General features: G+C 49.3%; 1 long non-coding RNA gene across 3 annotated transcripts; it reads right to left on the bottom strand.

Annotated features, from left to right (window-relative positions):
• Window positions 1-1,778: 1,778 nt before the first annotated feature.
• On the bottom strand, window positions 1,779-19,418 carry LOC110260215 (uncharacterized). Of its 3 annotated transcripts, XR_014842928.1 has the most exons (4): window positions 19,321-19,418; window positions 16,253-16,384; window positions 4,863-4,934; window positions 1,779-3,007 (listed from the first exon to the last, which is right to left on the bottom strand). It is a non-coding gene; the product is annotated as an uncharacterized LOC110260215 (long non-coding RNA). The 3 variants fall into 3 exon arrangements; XR_002343064.2 differs by lacking the exon at window positions 19,321-19,418 and having other exon boundaries at window positions 16,253-16,520; XR_014842929.1 differs by lacking the exons at window positions 16,253-16,384; window positions 19,321-19,418 and adding an exon at window positions 7,216-7,345.
• Window positions 19,419-19,805: the final 387 nt, after the last annotated feature.

A 19,805-nucleotide genomic window follows, 5' to 3' on the forward strand; every position in this document is an offset into this window, starting at 1 on the left:
ATGCAGAGAAGTGGATAGATTCAGAATCCATCTTCAGAAACGCACCCTCGGATCTCGCTGGTAGGCTGAATGTGGGGGTTCAGTGCTTTGATGAGTGAAAGATGAGTCCTGGGACCTGGGTTTGTGCGAGTGGGGAGAAGACGGTGACATTTACCAAGATGGCGAAGAGTAAGGGAGGAACACCTTTGGAGGGAAGGTGAGAAAATTAAGACTTCTTTTGATGTATTCAGTTGAGATGCCCATTAGTCATCTAAGTAGAGATGTCAGGTTGCAGGATATATGAGTCTGCAGCTTCAGGATGTTAGTGCTGGAGATAGAAATTTGGAAGTCATTATCATGAAGATGGTATTGAAAGCCATGGCAATGGACGAAGTCACCTAAGGAGAGCAGGCAGGTAACGAAGGAAAAAGGGACCCAGAATGGAGCCTGGGCTGACCTAACACTCCGACCTAGGGCAGGGGAGGGCATCCAGCAGAGAAGGCTTAGACACAGCTCTGGAGGGAAGAGCGGGAGCTGGACGAAGCCTTGGAAGGGAAGCCAAAAGAACCAGCCATGTGACTAGGAAACAGATGTGATGACAAGGAAGAGACCCTCCACCTTGCCAGCTTGGAGGTGAATGATGACCTGACAAAGCCGTTGCTGCAGCCGACGGGGGTCTCTTCAGCCCAAAGAGTGGTGGCAGAAGAGAGAATGGGAGATGAGAAAGTAAAAGGACATTGAAGACGTGACCCTAGGACGGAGGGCAGAGGAAAGCAGCGAAGATAGCAGGCGCCACACTGAAGGCTGGAGGTGCTACGAAATGAATCATCCCGATACAGGAGCGAAAACCTGCATCGCAGACCACAAGTGGGAGTGTCCCTCTGACAGAAGCAGGGAGCGTCATCCATTGAAACAGGGGGAAATGAAGGTAGACACAGATAAAGCAAGGATTCCCAAACTGAGGGCTTCTGATTGATGCCATTTTGGTGCTGGGACCCTACTGGGCAGTCTAGAAGGATGGGTGGTGGTACCCGGAGAACATGTCTCTCTCTCTTTTTTTTTTTTTGCTTTTTAGGGCCATGCCCGTGGCATATGGAGGTTCCCAGGCTAGAGGTTGTGTCAGAGTTGTAGCTGCCAGCCTCCACCACAGCCCCAGCAACACGGGATCCGAGCCATGTCTGCAACCTACACTAGCTTAAGCCCATGCTGCATCCTTAACCCACTGAGTGAGGTCAGGGATCGAACCCAAATCCTCATGGATGCTAGTCAGGTTCGTTATCGATGAGCCACAACGGGAGCTCAGTGGAGGTGTCAGAGACAGCCCTCAGGTGAGAGGCTGGAGGTGGCTGGGGAAACCACTGGGGGAAGACGTCAAGGAGCCCAGAGGCCAGTAGGTTACACATGCTCCTGCCAGGTGGCAGCGGGTCGGCCTGGAGGCTCTGCCCCAACCCGTTTCCTGGCTCTCAGCTGCCTGACGTCTCACTCTTGAATCCCCAAGCCAAACACCCCCTTCTCTGAGAAAGCCTTCCCGTGATCACCCTGTGAAGTGTGTCACCCACCACTCTGCCCCCCCAACACTTGGTCACAGTGCATGCTTCTTTCATTGCATGAAACGAAGCTTGTAGGTATTTTATTTCTCTGTTTACTTGTTTCCTCATCCTTCCTCCACTGGCCTATGATACTCTCTAAGACCACAACCTGTACCCTTAGCACTTAACAGGCAATCAGCAAATAGTCACCAAATAAATCGTAGGTATTATCATCTCATATTTATTATAATATCATTTATTTATTTATTTTAAGGCCACACCTGGAACATATGACAGTTTCCAGGCTACGGGTCAAATCAGAGCTGCAGCTGCCGGTCTACACCACAGCCACAGCCATGCCAGATCCGAGACTCGTCTGTGACCTACCCCACAGCTCATAGCAATGCCGGATTCTTAACCCACTGAGCAAGGCCAGGGATGGAACCCACGTCCTCATAGATACTAGTTGGATTCATTACCACTGAGCCCCAGGGGAAACTCCTATTTATTATAATACTGTTTATTATTGAAGTTCCCCACCAATGACCAGCATGTGTGACCTGCCCTGCCCTGCCCTTTGGATGCTCACACCCCCTCACCCCCGCCCCACAATCTCTAAGATTGACATACAGGGGTGGTGAAGGTATAAAACAGATGGGTTTGGGATGTGGAAAATTAAAGCCAAACAAACAGAAACTCAGAAATGCTGCCTGGGCAATCAGGAGACTTGATTTGGGGCCCAGATCTGAACTTGACTTTCTCCTTGACCTTGCAGCAACCTCCCTCCTCACCTGCCTCACTACCTCTTGGCCCCTAGACTGGTAAAGGTGAGGATTAGACTCCATCTGTGGTTTTCTTTTCTTTCTTTGTTTTCTTTTTAGGGCCGCACCAGCAGCATATGGACATTCCCAGGCTAGGGGTCAAAACGGAGCTACAGCTGCCGGCCTGTGCCTCAGCCGCAGCAATGCGGGACCTGAGCCTCATCTGCAAGCTACACCACAGCTGATGGCAACGCCGGATTCCTAACTCACTGGGCAAGGCCAGGGATCAAACCCGCATCCTCATGGATGTGAGTCGGGTTTGTTACTGCTGAGCCACAATGGGGACTCATTGACCTGTGGTTTTCAAATCTTTCTTTTCAGATCAGAAGAACTCCTTTGACAAAATCTTTAGGGCATAGAGAAGAGAAAGCAGGGCTGATGGACTCTGACACGTTGTAGCTCAGTCTTTCCAGACCCCTCTGGTGGTTGCTCAGGCCTCTCCAGGGGCCGGTGGCTCCAAGGTACATAGTCTATGAGTTGCTGGTCCAGACTCCTGCTGTGTGTGCCTCCTTGGTGCCTCCCAGTGGAGATGCTCAGCATGTGCAGCCCCTTATGGGCCCCTGGCTTCCTGGTGATGGAGCTCAGCCCCGCCCAAAGGCCCCTCTGGCTGGGACTGCAGCTCTCGCGGGCGGTGATCTTGATGGATGCTGACAGCAATTAGCAGAGAGAGATGTTTCCCTGTAGAAAGACGGGAACATTTATTAAGCCCTTCATGCCAGGAGGCAGAACACAGCCCCAAATTCATTAGTATTTAAGGCCAGCAAGCCATCCCATTCTCACTGAAGGGTTAAAGGGAAACCCAAACTCCATAAATAAGGGCTGCGAGGACCTTTTAAATCTTGGCTTGCAGCAGAGTGGAGTTTCCATCTCTCTAATTTGCCGTCTTATTTCCTGGGCATGTCAGGGCTGATACGAGTCTGGGGGTTTTATTAAATCAAGCACCTGTCAGGTGGAAGCTGGCCTCATCATCAGCGACATGGCCAAACAGCCACGAGAGAATAGCCAACAGGAACTTCAGCAGCGGAGCTTCTCTGGCACCCTAAAGCCTTGTTGTTTTTTAAACAGATCGCATTAGGGGTTCTTAGCACATCCAAATGCTGTCACTTTGCCTTCGTCGTTCATCTCTTGTTCCCACTCGGGTGGTTTGAGGGCACGCGTGAATGCACACGGAGTACCTTCTAGGCAGGTGGCTGTGTGCCAGACCCTGGGGATTTGAAGCTAATGATTCATAGCTCAGCAGTCCCTGCCCTCAAGGAAGTCTCGCTGTTGGGATAAAGGTAAAGATCCTTTGCTGGGACACGTGCCTATTACGCAAAGATAGAGGAAGGGAGCCTGATCGACTCTCCGAAGGGCTGACGAGAGCTTCTCAAAGCAAAACCATCTGCGGAAGAGGCAGCCCAGTGGGGAAGGGCATTCCCATGAGTAGGAACTGCCTATGAACGTAAGGACAGGTGGAGACAGAGAAAAGGGAAGCCAATGAGTTAAGCAGGGGCCGGGTCATGAACTCTTGGGGCTTTAGCCAAAGAGTTCTTAGCCTGAAGATGAAGGGAAACGTTTGAATGTGCTAGCAACAATCTGTCTTTTTTATGTGGAAATAATTGTTATCACAGTTAAGTCTCTTGTTTGCAAGTAATAGAAAATCAACTCTCATCAGCTTAAATAAGAAATTCTACCGGCCGGGCTTCCGGTATGGATGGATCCAGGTGCTCGAGTGATAATATGAGGACTCAGCCTCTCCTTATCGCAGACCTGTACTGGCTCCAACACCAGACAGGCCTTCTTCTTTTTTTATTTGCCACTTCCATGGCATGAGGAGGTTCCTGGGCCAGGGATCAAACCCATGCCACAGCAGCAACCCAAGCCACAGCAGTGGCAACACAGGATCCTTAATCTGCTGCGTCACCAGAGAAGTTCCCAGACCCTCTTCTCATTGTTACTTTTGGCAGTTCCAAACTAACCTAAACAAATGATATTAAGTGCATACTTCACCCTGACCATATTTTAAGTAAACATTCAGTCATTTAAAACTCTCGACAACACTATAAGGTAGGTGATATTTTAACCCCTTTTCATAGATGGCAAAATTGAGGCACAGAGAGGTTGAGTAACTTGCCCAAAGTCACAGAACTAATAAATGACAGTTGAAATAAGAACCCAGTTTGATTCCAGAGCCACCATGACTACCCAGCACCTCAAACCTCCTCCCTAAGGACCTTTGCATCTTATAATCACAGCAGAATATCCCCCCTCCTGATTGGTCCAGCATAGGGTCACATTTCATCAGACTGACTTGCGACCCATGCATCCCTAAGTCACTTGTTAGGTTCAGAGAAGTAGAATTTGATAATCAGGCAGATGACAGTCCCTCTTGAAACCAGGAGAGTGAGAGTAACTTAGCTCAAACCTCGGGAACTGGGAACAATGAGGAGAAGTCGTGGGAAGGGAAGGTGGGGCGATGTTACTGAAAAGAAAGGGAAAGCGTGCTGGACCAAACAAATAAACAGATCTCAACAGCAGCAGCGACCATAACGACCTCACACGTGCATCCTGCGTGGAGTTTTCCAGCGCATCTTCTCATTCACTGGGCACCTTGATCCACCCAGTCCTGCAAGAAAACAACAAGCAAAGGATGATCAGAGCCATGTTTCAAATAAGGAACTGCATTCAGGGCAGTAAAACAACTTTGCCGAGACCACTGCAAGGAGTGGCACCTCCCAAACATCACCTGCCTCCTTTAGTCCCAGGGTCCCAGCCTCCACACCTGTCTCCCCCTCTTCTTCCTCATGGGAAGGGGGGCAAATGGAGGGGTGGTGATAGAAACAAGGCTTGACACCTAGCCTTGTCACTCTTGCTTAATTCCTGCAACCACCCCAGGCCATAGGTATGACTGACCCCTCTTCAGATTCCAAGCAGAATTGAGGCTCAGAGAGGTAGATAACTTGGCTCGGGTCACACAGCGGGAGAACATGAAGCATCGTCGTCCACACCACTGCACAATCGGACATGTGTCTCCATCCACACTCCCTCCCCACTTTCCACGTCCTTCCCCAATCCTGATCCTCTCAGCCCTCCATCCACACGCTCCACCACACCGAGGTGCGGAAGGGGTGCCTGAGGCTGAGCTGAAGGGGCTGAGCTGCTAAGCTGGGGCAGAGAGAGGCAGGTGAGAACGGGAAAGGAGTGAACTTGGGACCCCTGGGAAGCCAAGGTCAGGTCTCAGACATAATGAGAAGCATCTGTAAAATAAAAATAAATACTAATAGCAGCAAACGCCATCCGAAGTGCCTGCGACATGCTGCAACATGCTGAGAGCTGCATCTCTCCCCACCACCACCTCATGCGGGAGAAACCGGACTGAGCAGCAGCATAGCAAACCCTCCGAGGCACGCGCTGTGGGCCAGGCTCTGTTCTAAGCCCAGCAGACCTGTTAGTAAGAAGACACATCTGGTACAATCCAAGCTCCACATTTCACACTTGAGGAAAGAAAGATTCCTTAAGATGTCACCTTATCTCCATGTCTACAGGAGACACTTCTCAAAGGCTGAGGTGATTGATGCCTGTCTTCTATGTCTTTGGTGTCACTGGGCACCAAATGTAGTGCTGGGCACATGGTCAGAGCCCAGCAGACACACGTTGAGTTGAATAAGAAATGCCATCAACTCCTCCCCCAGCCATGATGGGTGCAGTAGGACTGGTTCCCAACAGGCTGTTCCACTCAGGTATATGGATCTAAATTTGATCGATTCCTACCATCTTGAAGGCACGGAAACAAGTGTATCCAGCTTACTCACCTCAGGGCAAATAGACGTACATTTAAATGATGGTCACCTCACACCAGTCGGAATGGCCATCATCAGAAAGTCTACAAACAGGAGTTCCCGTTGTGGCTCAGTGGTTAACGGACCCGACTAGGAACCATGAGGATGCGGGTTCCATCCCTGGCCTTGCTCAGTGGGTTAAGGATCCGGTGGTTGCCGTGAGCTGTGGTGTAGGTCATAGACACGGCTCAGATCCTGTGGTGCTCTGACTGTGGTGTAGGCCGGCAACTGTAGCTCCAATTCAACCCCTAGCCTGATAACCTCCATATGCCTCAGGTGCAGCCCTAAAAGACAAATAAATAAATATATATATATCATATAAATAAATATATTTATCATATAAAATAAATGAAAATAAAAATAAATTTTAAAAAGTCTACAAACAATAAATGTTGGAGAGGGTGTGGAGAAAAGGGAACCCTCCTGTACTCTTGGTGGGAACGTAAATTGGTACAACCACTTATGGGGAATAGTATGGAGGTTCCATAGGACTACCTTATGGGCCAGCAATTCCACTCATGGGCATATATCCAGAAAAAGAAAAAAAAACATAATTCGAAAAGATACACGCACCCCATTGTTCATTGCAGTGTTATTTATAATAGCCAAGCAGTGGAAGCAAGCTAAATGTCCATCGACAGAGAAATGGATAAAGGAGATGTGATGCATATACAAAACGGAATATTACTCAGCCTTAAAAAAGAATGGAATGCCATTTGCAGCAACGTGGATGGACATAGACATTATCATATTAAGTGAAGTAAGTCAGACAGAGAAAGACAAGCATCAAAAAAAGACAAATATCAGATGACATCACTTACATGTGGAATCTAATAAAAATGATACAAAAGAACTTACTTATGAAACAGAAACAAACTCACAGACTTTGATATCAAACTTAGGGTTACCAAAGGGGAAACCAAGGCTGGGAAGGATAAACTGAGAAGGATGGAGGAAACACAAGCAACTACTATATATAAAAGAGGGAATTGGAGTTCCTGTCATGGCTCAGCAGTTAATGAATCTGACTAGCATCCATGAGGTTGCAGGTTCAATCCCTGGCCTTACTCAGTGGGTTAAGGATCCTGTGTCGCCACGAGCTGTGGTGTAGGTTGCAGATGTGGCTCGGGTCCTGTGTTGCTGTGGCTCTGGTGTAGGCTGGCAGCTACAGCTCCAATTTAACCCCTAGCCTGGGAACCTCCATATGCCACGGGTACAGCCCTAAAAAGCAAAAAATAAAAATGAAAATAACATAAAACAGGTAACTAACGCAGACCTAGTGTACAGCACAGGGAGGTCGGCTCAGTGTTCTGTAATGACCTATATGGGAAAAAAGAATGGATATATGTTCACGTATAACTGATTCACTTTGCTATAAACCTGAACACACACACACACAAAAAATACATAAAAAAACCTTGAAATGATGGTGCTTGACATGGGGCCAGTTACTTTCCACATTTATTCCACATGGACTTTCTGAGCCCCTGTGAGGAGCCAGGCTCTCAGCGAGGACACAGCTGTGAAGAAGGCAAATAAGGGCACCGCCCGCTTTGAGGTTGAGTCGAAAGATCAGGGCACCAATTAGCTCTCATGTCTCTCCCTTCGAGGAGGAGCCCAAAGGGATCAGAGGCAGGGTCAGCCCTCAGCTGGGGTGTCACTGTCCCCTCTCCTTTGCCGCACTTTGTTTCTCTTTCGCAGACAGGCGACCTCAGCCAGGCTCATGGCCGGACACTGGGGCCAACAGCCTCCTTCTGGCTCCTTCTCTCTCCCGGGTTCCTTCCCCTCTAGCGATGGGAGCTTGCTCTAGTCGAAGCGCTGCTCACTGAAGCAATAGGGCCAAGAGGTGCACGAGATCGACTCTGGGGCCACATTGCCAGGCTCAACCACAGGCCACTGTGTGTCCCCAAGCAAACGACGTGGCCTTGTCACGTCCCGATTCCCTCATCCACTAAATGGGCCCAACAACAGTGATTTCCATTTCGGGGAGTCGTGCAGAGGCAGCGCAGGAATTGCAGAGTATGTAAGGCACAGGATAATTTCTGGCTGTTCCTGGCGGTTCAGACCAAGGAGGAGCATCGTAGGCTATGCATGAGGCTCAAACATGCTTCTTCATTTACCATCCTGTGTGTCTGAAGCTCAGCTCATAATACTAAGTTACTTTCCTGCCCTTTGCACCTATGGCACATGGAGGTTCCCAGGCTGGGGGTCAAATCAGAGCTGTAGCCGCCGGCCTATGCCATGGCCACAGCATCATGGGATCCGAGCTGCGTCTGTGACCTACACCACAGCTCAAGGCAACACTGGATCCTTAACCCACTGAGTGGGGACAGGGATCGAACCCACGTCCTCATGGATACTAGCCAGGTTCATGTCCACTGAGCCACGAGGGGAACTCCCTGCCCTTTTCGTGTCTGTGCCCAGCCCTCTTTCCCCTGTTGGGTCCAGAGCTCCATTCACTTAGCCCTGGATCCCCTGCCCACAGTATCATCGAACCCCCCACACACACCAGTATCCCTCCATCTATCCCACGCCCTTCTCTCTGCAATTGCAAAGGTTTGGCCGTGCTTTCCTCTGGTTTGGGACCATCTCAGCTTGAAGCGCAATGCCTTCTCCCACCTGCCTTTGCCCTGATGGGCAGGGACAGGAAAGCCACTGCTATTCCTTTCAGACAAGGCCCCCAGAGCTGCTGGGAGCCACCTCGCCCCTCCCACTCCTCTGCTCCAGTTCACGTGGCTTTCTGGCGGGGAGCTGGGCAGGGGGGCCCCAACCCCTAGCCTTCCTTGGGCTGCGGCAGTGACGGACTTAATCAGAGAGGCGGGCTGCGGCCATTCAGCCTGAAGGCCACCTGTGTTCCGAATGTGCAAATTCATTCACTCGGGGAAAAGCCGCGAGTCCCAGGGGAGTCAACCGATTTCACTGCACTGCACATGGCTTTGGGCAAATAAGCAATCTTATTTCCTCTTCCCTACCCCCTTAAAAACATCAATGAAGTGTTTTGTGGTGTTGCTGACAGCACATGTCACTTCGAGGCTGGAAATAAAATCTTTGAGCTATTTATAACCAACTGGCAAATGGGAGACAGCGGGAAGGAAAGGACGACTAAAGCCGGAATCGCAGGGTGAGCTGAGTGCCGGCCCCTCCACCTCTTGGTGGTGCATCTCGGCAAAAGTCACTCAGCGTCCCTGGACCCCATCTTCACCTGCGGAGGAGGGTGGACTCCCTTTCCACCTCCCTAGAGCGCTTAGAAGGTGCGGGTATGGAAGGAGGGGCTGCCGGAAATGAGAGGACACCCACGCTCTCCGAGGAAACGGGGTGCACTTTATAAACTTTAACGTGCTTCCTCAGTGAAGTTTCAAAGAAACTGAGCGATCTGTTTTTCAAATCAGGGGTTTTTAACCTGGGAAACTGGGTTCGAAACAGCATTAGGGAATCTGGAAACTACTGGTAATTTTTTTTTTTTTTTTTTTGGCCTCGCCGCAACATGGAATAATTCCTGGGACCAAGGATCGAACCCACACCATAGCAGTGACAATGCCAGGTCCTTCACCACTGGGCCACCGGGGAACTAACTTACTTCAAAGTATCTCCGGGAGTTCCCACTGTAGCTCAGCAGATCATAAACCAGACTAGTAACCATGAGGACAAGGGTTCGATCCCTGGCCTCGATCAGCGGGTTAAGGATCTGGCATTGCTGTAAGCTGTGGTGTAGGGCAAAGATGCGACTCAGATCCCGCATTGATGTGGCTGTGGTGTAGGTCGGCAGCTGTAGCTCTGATTCGACCCCTAGTCTGGGAACTTCCATATGCCGCAGGTGCAGCCCTAAAAAGCAAAAAAAAAAAAAAAGAAAGAAAGAAAGAAAAGAAAAGAAAAAGAGAGAAAAGAAAAAAAGATATCTAGGAGTTCCCACTGTGGTGCAGTAGCCGAAGACTCGGAAAGAGGCCTGTCATCTCAGAAAGGGAGATGGAGTTGACTGGGGAGAGACAGAATTCCCCAGAAGAGCTGAGTTGTTCAAACACTGTGGTATGCAAACAGATAAACCTTCAGAAACAGAGGACCAGGCCAGAACAAAATGAGATCTTAGCGCACGGAAGGTTACCTGCTGGAGGTTCTCAGAGATCTGCCTCGGTGGCAGTGAAGAGTAATGAATACAGAAGCAGGAGTTCCCGTCGTGGCGCAGTGGTTAACGAATCCGACTAGGAACCATGAGGTTGCGGGTTCGGTTCCTGCCCTTGCTCAGTGGGTTAACGATCCGGCGTTGCCGTGAGCTGTGGTGTAGGTTGCAGACGCGGCTCGGATCCTGAGTTGCTGTGGCTCTGGCGTAGGCCGGAGTCTACAGCTCCGATTCGACCCCTAGCCTGGGAACCTCCATATGCCGCGGGAGCGGCCCAAGAAATAGCAACAACAACAACAAAAGACAAAAAGACAAAAGACAAAAAAAAAAAAAAAAAAAAAAAATACAGAAGCAGCCTTGACTCCGAAGACTTAAGTCCAATGACATCCAGGAAAACAACCTTAATTCCTCTAGTCTCCGTTTCCTTCTCTGCTGAGGCGACTGAATGAGGTCCACCGCGTCACACCGTCCTGCCCACTCAACACAGCCCAGCTTTGGCTTAACTCCATGCCCCGCTCTAGCCAAGGGGACATTGGCTGTCAGGACAGGAGCAGAGACTCGGCTGCCATCCGGCTGCCAGTGGGCCTGCTTCTGTGCTCTGATTTTCCACCACCTGGGGGAGCTGCTGAGCCTTTAGCCCAGGACCCAGACCTGAGCCCAACCTGCAGGTCAACCGGAGCCACCAGCTGAGCCCAGGACCGGCCTTGATTCTGTCAACAGGAAGATCTATGGACATGGAGATAAATGTCCATCTCTTTACGCCACTGGGATTCTGCAGATGTTTGTTACACACCAGATCCACTGGAATACTTGTCAAATGATGGCAGTACCATTCTTTTTATTTTTTCCTTTTTACGGCTGCACCTGTGGCATATGGAAGTTCCCGAGCTAGAGGTCCAAATCGGCAACTGCCAGCCACAGCCATGCCAGATCCAAGCCGTATCAGTGACCTTCACCGTAGCTTGCAGCAACATCAGATCCTTAACTCACTGAGCAAGGCCAGGGATCGAACCCATATCCTCACAGACACTATGTTGGCGTCTTAACCTGCTGAGCCGCAGCAGGAATGCTGGGCAGCAGTATTCTGATGAACTCTTTGCCCTGTGCTCGGAATCAGAAGCCAGTACATTAATGAAAGTCTCTCATGCACTGTAACAGATGCCAAAGGTAGTTGTTGATCCGTTATTGGGTAAGAAATCTAAACATGTCTCAAATGGGGTGAAAAGAGGAAAATGATTGAATGCAAACATAAATGCCAAGTGAACTATTATCTCACACCCCCATTCAGCCTTTTTACAGAGACTTGCTCAGGGTCATTACCCTGTAGGGAGAAGTGACACCTGCAGACCCTCTGCCCAGAACAAGCCTCCACTCCCCCTGCTTCTGAAAGCTGCTTGCGTTCCTGGCCACCGTTCTCAGCTTCAGTCACTCCAACCTCGGGTCCATCCCCACATCTTCTCTGACTCTGTTTCTCCTGCCTCCCTCTTTCCTTGTAAGGATCCTTGTGATGACGCTGGGCCACCCGGAAAATCCCAGATAATCTCGCCATCTCTAGATCCTTCGCGTAATCATGTCTGCAGAGTCCCTCCTGCCGGGAACGACAGAGTCAGTTTCGGGGGAGAGGACCATGGACATCTCTAGCCCGTATTCTGCCCGCCGCCGTGGATTGCTGACCGCCCTCTTTGAAAAGTGGAGCTCAGACACTAGAAAATCCTCCGAAATCAGGAAAGGACAGGGTGACAGTCACCAGCGCAAACCTGTTCGTGTATATTGCAGTTCTCGCTCCTTCCGGTCACATGGTAACATCGCACTTCCTGGCCCCCCTTGAAAACTTTCATGCGATTTGTTCTGGCCATGCAAACAGGAGAAGAGATTGTGGCACTTCAGGGTAACAGTCTTCCTGGCAGTGTGAGATGCACCTGCTCTTTCCTTTCCCTCCACCAGGGCCGCTGGCGAATGGTGGCCTTTCTATCAGCCTGAGTCCCAGAGTAAGGCAGACGCCGAGATGTCCCATGATGGACACACAACATTAATAAGAAATAAAGTTTGTCGTTTTAAGTTACTAAGATGTGGGGGCCTCACTTAACCCACCCCAGTGTGTACAGCGTTAAGGCAACCGAATGCACGTCTACTATAATCCTCCACTGTAATTGTATCTTTCCAAGTATAACAGCAAGAACTCCCACCCCTGGTCCCATTTAAGCTGTCATGGCCAAGGTTCCAGCATCAGTGAAAGAATGCAGAGGTCAAACTAAGATCTTCTAAAGCCAACTAAGCATACCCGCCGGTCACTCCCTAAGTATACCCATGTGCACACAGGCAAAAGCACACGGAAGCATGCACACGCGTGCAGAGCCAAGCTGTATATTCTCAGAGAAGCTGCCCCGGCCCAGCCTTCTCCTGGGCTCCCAGTTACTTGCACAGCCCCAGGTCAGAAAATCCAGTGGCGTGGAGGACAGGGCTGCGGCGGGAAATGGTGACACAGATTCCAGCGCACTGGGTCTCTCAGACGCCTAAATGGGGATGAAGAGGCGGGTTGACACACGCGGTCGAGAGATACCCAGCTGAACAAAGAGACTTGACAAGCTGGTTCTGACTGTGTCCGCCCCGGGTCCTCCCTCCAAGGCATGCAAGGAGATGGAAAGCCAGACAGCCTGAGTCCGGGCGAGGCAAGCCAGTTAAGGCAAATCCTCCCCCACATCTGGACTCACCAGAAAGGGGGTCACTGGTGATGGCTGTTTGCCAAAGAGCCGGGCCTGGAAGACCGCTTGAAGGAAAAGAAGAAGCCTGTTGCACGCCGGGAGCTGGGGATGGGAGGGTTGATTTGGGGGCATGTGTATGTCAGTGGGCAGTCGGGATGAATACGGAAGACAGAACACAATTTGTCTTAGAAATAAATCCAGGAACTTTTCTCCACCGGTGTGTCTGGCACAAAGGTGATTCTCAGTGTGGTGGGGGGAAGGGGGGGCAGCTCTGTAATTTGGGGGAGTTTAAATGGCGAAGGTGGTTTTGGACTCAGACACACCCAGGTTTAAAGCTCAACCACTGAGAGTATGCAGGGGGCTAAAGACACCCAACCTAAGCTTCATCTACTTAACATACATAGTCCTTTTAATTAATTTTACTTTTTAAATTTTAAAATAAAAATAAATAATAATTTTACTTTTTAAAATTTTAAACTTACTTTTTGAACTGTTTTAAATTAAATTGTTTGAATTTAAATTGTATTAAATTAAATTACGTTAAATGGTTTAAATTTTATTTTTTATGTTTAACATATCAACTTGTTATTTTTTTGTGATTCTTTTTTTTCAGTTTCCTTGTATTTAGTTTCACACTGAAATACTGATGTCATCCTCCATTCAGTCATGCATTCATGGTTTCATTTACTCTGTATCATAAGAAGCATTAATGGAGCAGCAATTCTATAATTTTAGAAGAGATGAATAGGGCACAACCTCTGCCCTTCAAATATAACACACAGATAATACAAAAACATAAAAAGCTAAATCTTTGAACTCCAGTGGTCTTCAAAATGGGAAAAAGGACACATCTACCAGCAGTGCCCAAGACAACCATTTGGATAGAAAATGAAAATGTTAGAATTTCTACTTATTTTTATCTCATAGTATCTTTCTTTTTTTTTTTTCTTTTTATAGCTGCACCAGCAGCATATGGAGGTTCCCAGGTTAGGGGTCAGATGAGATCGGAGCTGCAGCTGCCGGCCTTCACCACAGCCACGGCAACCACATCTCCGACCAATGCCACTTGTGGCAACGCCAGATCCTTAACCCACAGAGTGAGGCCAGGGATCTCCTCACAGAGATAACTTCAGGTCCTTAACCCACGGACCCACAACAGGAACTCCTATCTCATGGTTCGTAAATGTATACTTTTGTATGTTTTATTACTTATATGATAAAACAATACAATGACACATGTAAACATTGGAGGACAAGGAAGAAAACGTATTTCAGAAATAGGTGCTCAAAAACATGGACTGATGGAATGCAAAGTCAAACATTTAGAGACAGCTATGGATTGATTTCCTGGTTAAGAAAATTGCAAGATAACCACACTCGATTCATCCTTATTCAGGTTCCCATTGAAATACTTATGAAAATAGACCCAGGAGATTTAAAGGTGCAATAACACTGAAAACCAGAAATAATGTTCCATTATCTCCCAGAGCCCAAGAGGAATGTCTACGAAGTGGAGAACCGAGTGGAGCGATGAAGCAGAACAACAACACCAGCCAGAAGACCGGAGACGTTCAGCATCTCCACTGTCTGTCCCTACACCTCGGAGACCACAACGTCTTTACCAAAAGGAAGGACAGCTGGAGAACTGCATCCGGCAGCTAATGCTGTGTGGCTAGTAGCCTGACCCTTAATGGCTTAGAACAACCGGAATCACTTATTGCCTCTCCCATTTCTGTAGATCAAGGGTGCCCTGGTGGGGCAGTTCTGGCTCAGGCTCTCCCAGGTCATTGCTGGTGGGAATTCCAGTCATCCAAGGATTCTCACTGACACAGCCAGCAAGTTGGAACTACCCCGCTGGCTTGTCTTCATGTGAGCTCTCCACAGAGCTGCTTAGGTGTCCTTCCAGCGTGGCAGCTGGCTTCTTTCAGAGAAAACGCCCAAGAGCCCAAGGCAGAAGATGCATGCCTTTTATCACCTAGGTTTGGGTGCCTCCACCATATTTTATTGGTCACACAAGCCAGCCCTGACTCAATGTAGAAAAGGACAGCACAGGATAAGAATACTAGAAGTGGGGACCATGAGGCTGGAGTGGAGGGGGGCTACCACAGAAGCTAACCCACTGGGGATCATTTCTGGGCTAGCCGGGGGCCCTTTTCAACCTTTTATCTTTTCTCTCTTATTGTTCTTCCTCTCTTCGTCTTTGTCTTTTTTAGTTTTTATTTATTTATTTATCATTTTTCTATTTATTTATTTATTTTGATTTTTAGGGCCACAGCAGCAGCATATGGAAGTTCTCAGGCTAAGCATTGAATCAGAGCTATAGCCACTGGCCTATGCTACAGCCACAGCCATGTGGGCTCCAAGCCACTTCTGCGATCTACACCGCAGCTCACAGCAACGCCAGATCCTTAACCCACTGAGCGAGGCCTGGGATCAAACCTGTACCCTCGTGGAAACAAGTTGGGCTCGTTACCCCTGAGCCACCGCAGGAACTCCCCTTCTCTTCTTTATCTCTTCTTCTGTACTTGTATCTCCTTCATTCATTTTTATCTGACGGCATATTTTCAAGAACTAAAACAGCCACTTATGAAAAGGTAAACTCTTAGTGATCTTATACCTAGCACCAATGAAGGACCAACGGAAGCACAAAAAGACCTTCACAAAGGCTTTAGACAGCTCAGAAGATCCCTGAGAAGAGCAAGGAATGGACCCTGCATCTTCCAAGTCCAAACACACTATTGAAGATTCTCAAACATAAACCTCACAGCCAGCACTTTATAGTAGCTGAAATGACCAGGACCAGATGACTGAAATTCCCCCGTGGCTGCCCCCGAAGAACCAAGCAGCCTCTTTCAGGACACGGAGCTTCCTTTGCCAGACCACAGCCTCATATTGCTCACTTCTGATTCCAGGTCTCAAGCAGGTTCATCGAACCATGGGGACCGTGGTGCTCTGTTGTCATCCTGGCTGAAAGCAAACCTCAGGATGAAAATTTCCCGGATTCTACCTTGAGAAGGCAGGAGTCGCAATGCCAGAAATAATTAAGATATACGGAGGCTATTCCACGGATATTGGACAGCTGCGAGTGACATGACAACTCCAGAGACAAAAGGAGCACAAAGAATGTGAGCTAATGAAAAGGCAAAGGGGAAGTATTTACCATGAACAGCTACACACCCACACTCTCCAGAAAATTAACAGGACGGATGTTGGTTTTGTTGTGGGTTGTTCCTAGAAACGTAAGTACACTTAGGGTTGTAGACTTCGCATCTTGAACACTGGAACTCACCGGGGTTCTCGAAGGTCGTGGCTCCTGTGGTCTTTCCTTTTTTGCGCCTCCTTTTCAGCCTTTTTATCAGTCCTTTCGCCAGCCGGCACCCTTCTCAAAGATTCCTTTCCTGCTTAATTTACAGAGTCAAGTCTGCAGAGACAAACTTACATCTTCAATGTAATGCTAATCACTAAAGAAATGAAGGGTTTTGTTTGTAGGGCCAAAGAACAATTCTTCTAGGACTTTCTGAAAGTCCTTCCCACTTCAACAAACATTCATTGTTTGCATTTTCTGTACCACACACTCCTTAATGACAGAGTCTCAGAGATGAATAGGCAGCAATCACTTCTGGGAGTTTTTGCAATCAAAGGGAGCCCAACGCTGTTTCAAAGCCCCTGACCCCCCCACCCCCCACCCCACTATCTTTTCAGACACCTAGAAATCCGGTTAGAATCCATGATCTAACCAAACTTTCTTCTTTTATATTTTAAGACAAAAACTAAGACCCAGAGAGGTAAAGAAATTTCTCCAAAGTCATAACAGCGATTTCCCGGCACAGCAAGGAAGAGAACTCCCCTGAATTTCAGGCTGAAGCTCTTGCCACTTCATCACCTCACCTGCAGGTGATTGAAACAGCAGGCGTCATTTACCCTTTGGTTGATTTTTGCCAACTGGTCAACACTGAGATGCTGGCAGGCAGACAAGTGAATGCCCAGTTAAGCCCAGCTGGGGTCATCTGCAAAACGGAACACAACTACCCGAAGAGGAATAGTCTTGCGGGGCCCTGGGGCTACACTGTGGAGGTTTGGATCCAGCCAGCCCCAAAGAGAAATGGGAATAGGATGCAGACCTGCCAACCTGCCTTTCCAGCACACCAGCCCCAGGAGCATATGGCCCATAATTAGCCACCCGGGAGCCGGTTATTGAGCCACAAATGGAGAATTATGGCTTCAGGTGAGAAACAGCGGCAGGAAGCCAAGCCCTCAGAAGGCCAAGAAAACCTCATTTTCATGCAAAATCCTTCAGTAGTCATAAACAAAAGGAGACAGACAAGAGCCTGGGGGTGACAAAGTGCAGAAATGCTGCTGCTTTTTTTCAGATATGGCATTTCTGGAAGGTCTTTGAGACCCAGTGGAACCTTCCAGGCATTCCTCAGGGACCCTGGGAATCCCATCGGATTTATTGCAGGATTGCAGACTGGGAGTGTCCCCTCTGGATGCAGGTGGGCAGGAGATTCCAATGACATGCTTTTCTTGGTTGAGAAGATCCACTCCACACCTGAGAACTGGTCCAAGTTCCTCTAAAAAGGAGTCCTTTGGACTCTTTGCTCACTCTTCAGTTCCCTTCCAGACCACGGGACAGAACCATCAAGAGTACAGGAGTACCCTTCGTGGCGCAATGGCAACGAATCTGTCTGGCATCCATGAGGACACAGGTTCAATCCCTGGCCTTGCTCAATGGGTTAAGGATCTGGTGTTGACGTGGGCTGTGGTGTAGGTTGCAAATGTGGCTCAGATCTGGCGTTGCTGTGGCTGTGGTGTAGGCTGGCAGCTGTAGATCCGATTCGACCCCTAGCTTGGGAACCTCCATATGCCATGGGTGTGGCCCTAAAAAGACCAAAAATGGAAAAAAAAAAAAAATCAAGAGCACAGACTGACAGGTTTTGATAGGGATGGAGTAGGAGAGTTGCATGGGTGGTTGTGGGGGTCTGGGGGTGGGGGGCATGGCTTGAAGCCTGAATTCAGGTTCAGACCAAGGGCAGGAGTTTAAAGATTGCCCTTCTGCTGATTTGAGTAAGCACCTTGACAGTCCTGGTTTGATCCAGGGGCAAATACTCTCTTACCAGATATGAAGGAGGAGCTACTACTCAAAGAAAAGGAAGTGGCAGTCTTTTCCTACCCCCATCCCCCTTGGATGATAAAATGGGAGCCCACCTGATCCTGGGGGCAGAGCCTCCTTGCCTGCCCGCTTGCCTCTCTCACAAGCATCTTCTCTTAATAAATCTATTTCTTGCCTATCACTTCGTCTCTCGCTGAATTCCTTCTGCGATGAGACATGAAGAACCTGAACCTCAGTGAGTCCAGACAATGGGTGAGTGAATAACCATGGGTTTAAGTCCCAGTCTGGGTTTAGGGTGGGTTCAAGCCATAAGCATTGTCAGTTTCAGTTTGACCCCTGGCTGTGTAACCTTACTGTCCTTCTATGTAAGATGGGCTTAGTGTTGTATCAAAACCCAGGTTATTACACTAAAAGCTCCTAGAAGTAGGTTTAGCACAGCATAATATTCGATAAGGAGGAGAGGCCCCTATAAATAGTCCTACCTCACAGATCTCAGCCTTGTCTTAAGAATAATGATAAACATGAGGAGGAAAAAGAGGAGGAAGAGAAGGAAGAAGAGGAGGAGGAGGAAGGGAAGCAGGAAGAGGAGGAGGAAGCAGAGGAGGAAGAGGAGGAAGCAGAGGAGGAGGAAAGGGAGGAGGAGGCAGAGGAGGAGGGAAGGGAGGAGGAGGCAGAGGAGGAGGAAGAGAGGGAACAGGAAAGGAAGAAAGAACCCTGAGTGTCCAGCCTGTGCTGTGCTGAGCGCGTCCCGTGTGTAGCAGACGCAAATGTCTGTCCAAAGATTTAGATGTGTAGGAAGCACCACTCTCTTCTATTCTTTGAAATCACCCTGCTGTGTGCCCCCAGCCCAGTGGACTGGCAGGAAACTCCCTCTTGACCCTGCGGTTGGGCCCCTTCACTTTCTAAGGTGCCCCCAAGTCAGGGGTCCCCTGAGAACAGGGGGCAGCTTCTCGTCTCCACTAGCTCCTGGATGCTGATCCTCGTCCTCCAAGGTCATTTGGCCCCTTACTGTCTGGGAGCTGCATCCACACAACCTGGGCGCGGGAAGCCTCTGACAACGCCAGCACCCCAGGACCCGGGTTCCTCTTCCCACGGCCTTTCTCAGCATCCTGCTCCACTCTGTCTGCAAGCCCTGCCAGGGAGCAGGACCAGAGTTCCAAGCTCCTGACCCCGAGACCCCTCCTGACGGTGCCCCCACCCAGCCCTGGGGGAGATCCTTTGAATGGCAGGCACCCCCTCCCCATCACCTCCTTCTCCAAAATGCGGTCTCCTTCCTCAAGCCACAGCCTCCTTCTTCCTTCTTCATGATGGGTTTTGATCACTCACTACACCTAGAGCCTAAATCTTTGACAGGAAAAAAAAAAAAAAAAGAAGTTTCTCTTCGTAGAAGGCAAGGAGCGCTACGTTTTCAACCCTCCTAGAAGGTGAAGGAAATCTGTGTGGCCCAGCCTTCCAGCACATGAAGGAAAGGCAGAGGAGAACCCCATGGAGCCCCAACATGCAAGCATCCCACGTTGTAGTGCTCACCATCCCCCCTCAATCCTTCAGAGACGGGGTCAAGTTCAGATCATCAGGCCCCGATGGGGGCCGAGCAGGTTGTCTGCAGGTGTAGGGCCAAGGCTTCCTCCAAACCCTCTCTACCTGGACCCAGCACCCTAATCTCCAGCATTCCCTGCCCCATCCCCCCAAGACAGAATGGGGTACCCGCTCCCCTAACCCCACTGTCCACCCA

Source organism: Sus scrofa, chromosome 4 (assembly GCF_054392235.1).
Source record: "Sus scrofa isolate SSC_HxYL_T2T_F1_AM1 chromosome 4, Sscrofa_HxYL_maternal_Yorkshire_Landrace_v2.0, whole genome shotgun sequence".
Classification (NCBI taxonomy): Eukaryota; Metazoa; Chordata; class Mammalia; order Artiodactyla; family Suidae; genus Sus; species Sus scrofa.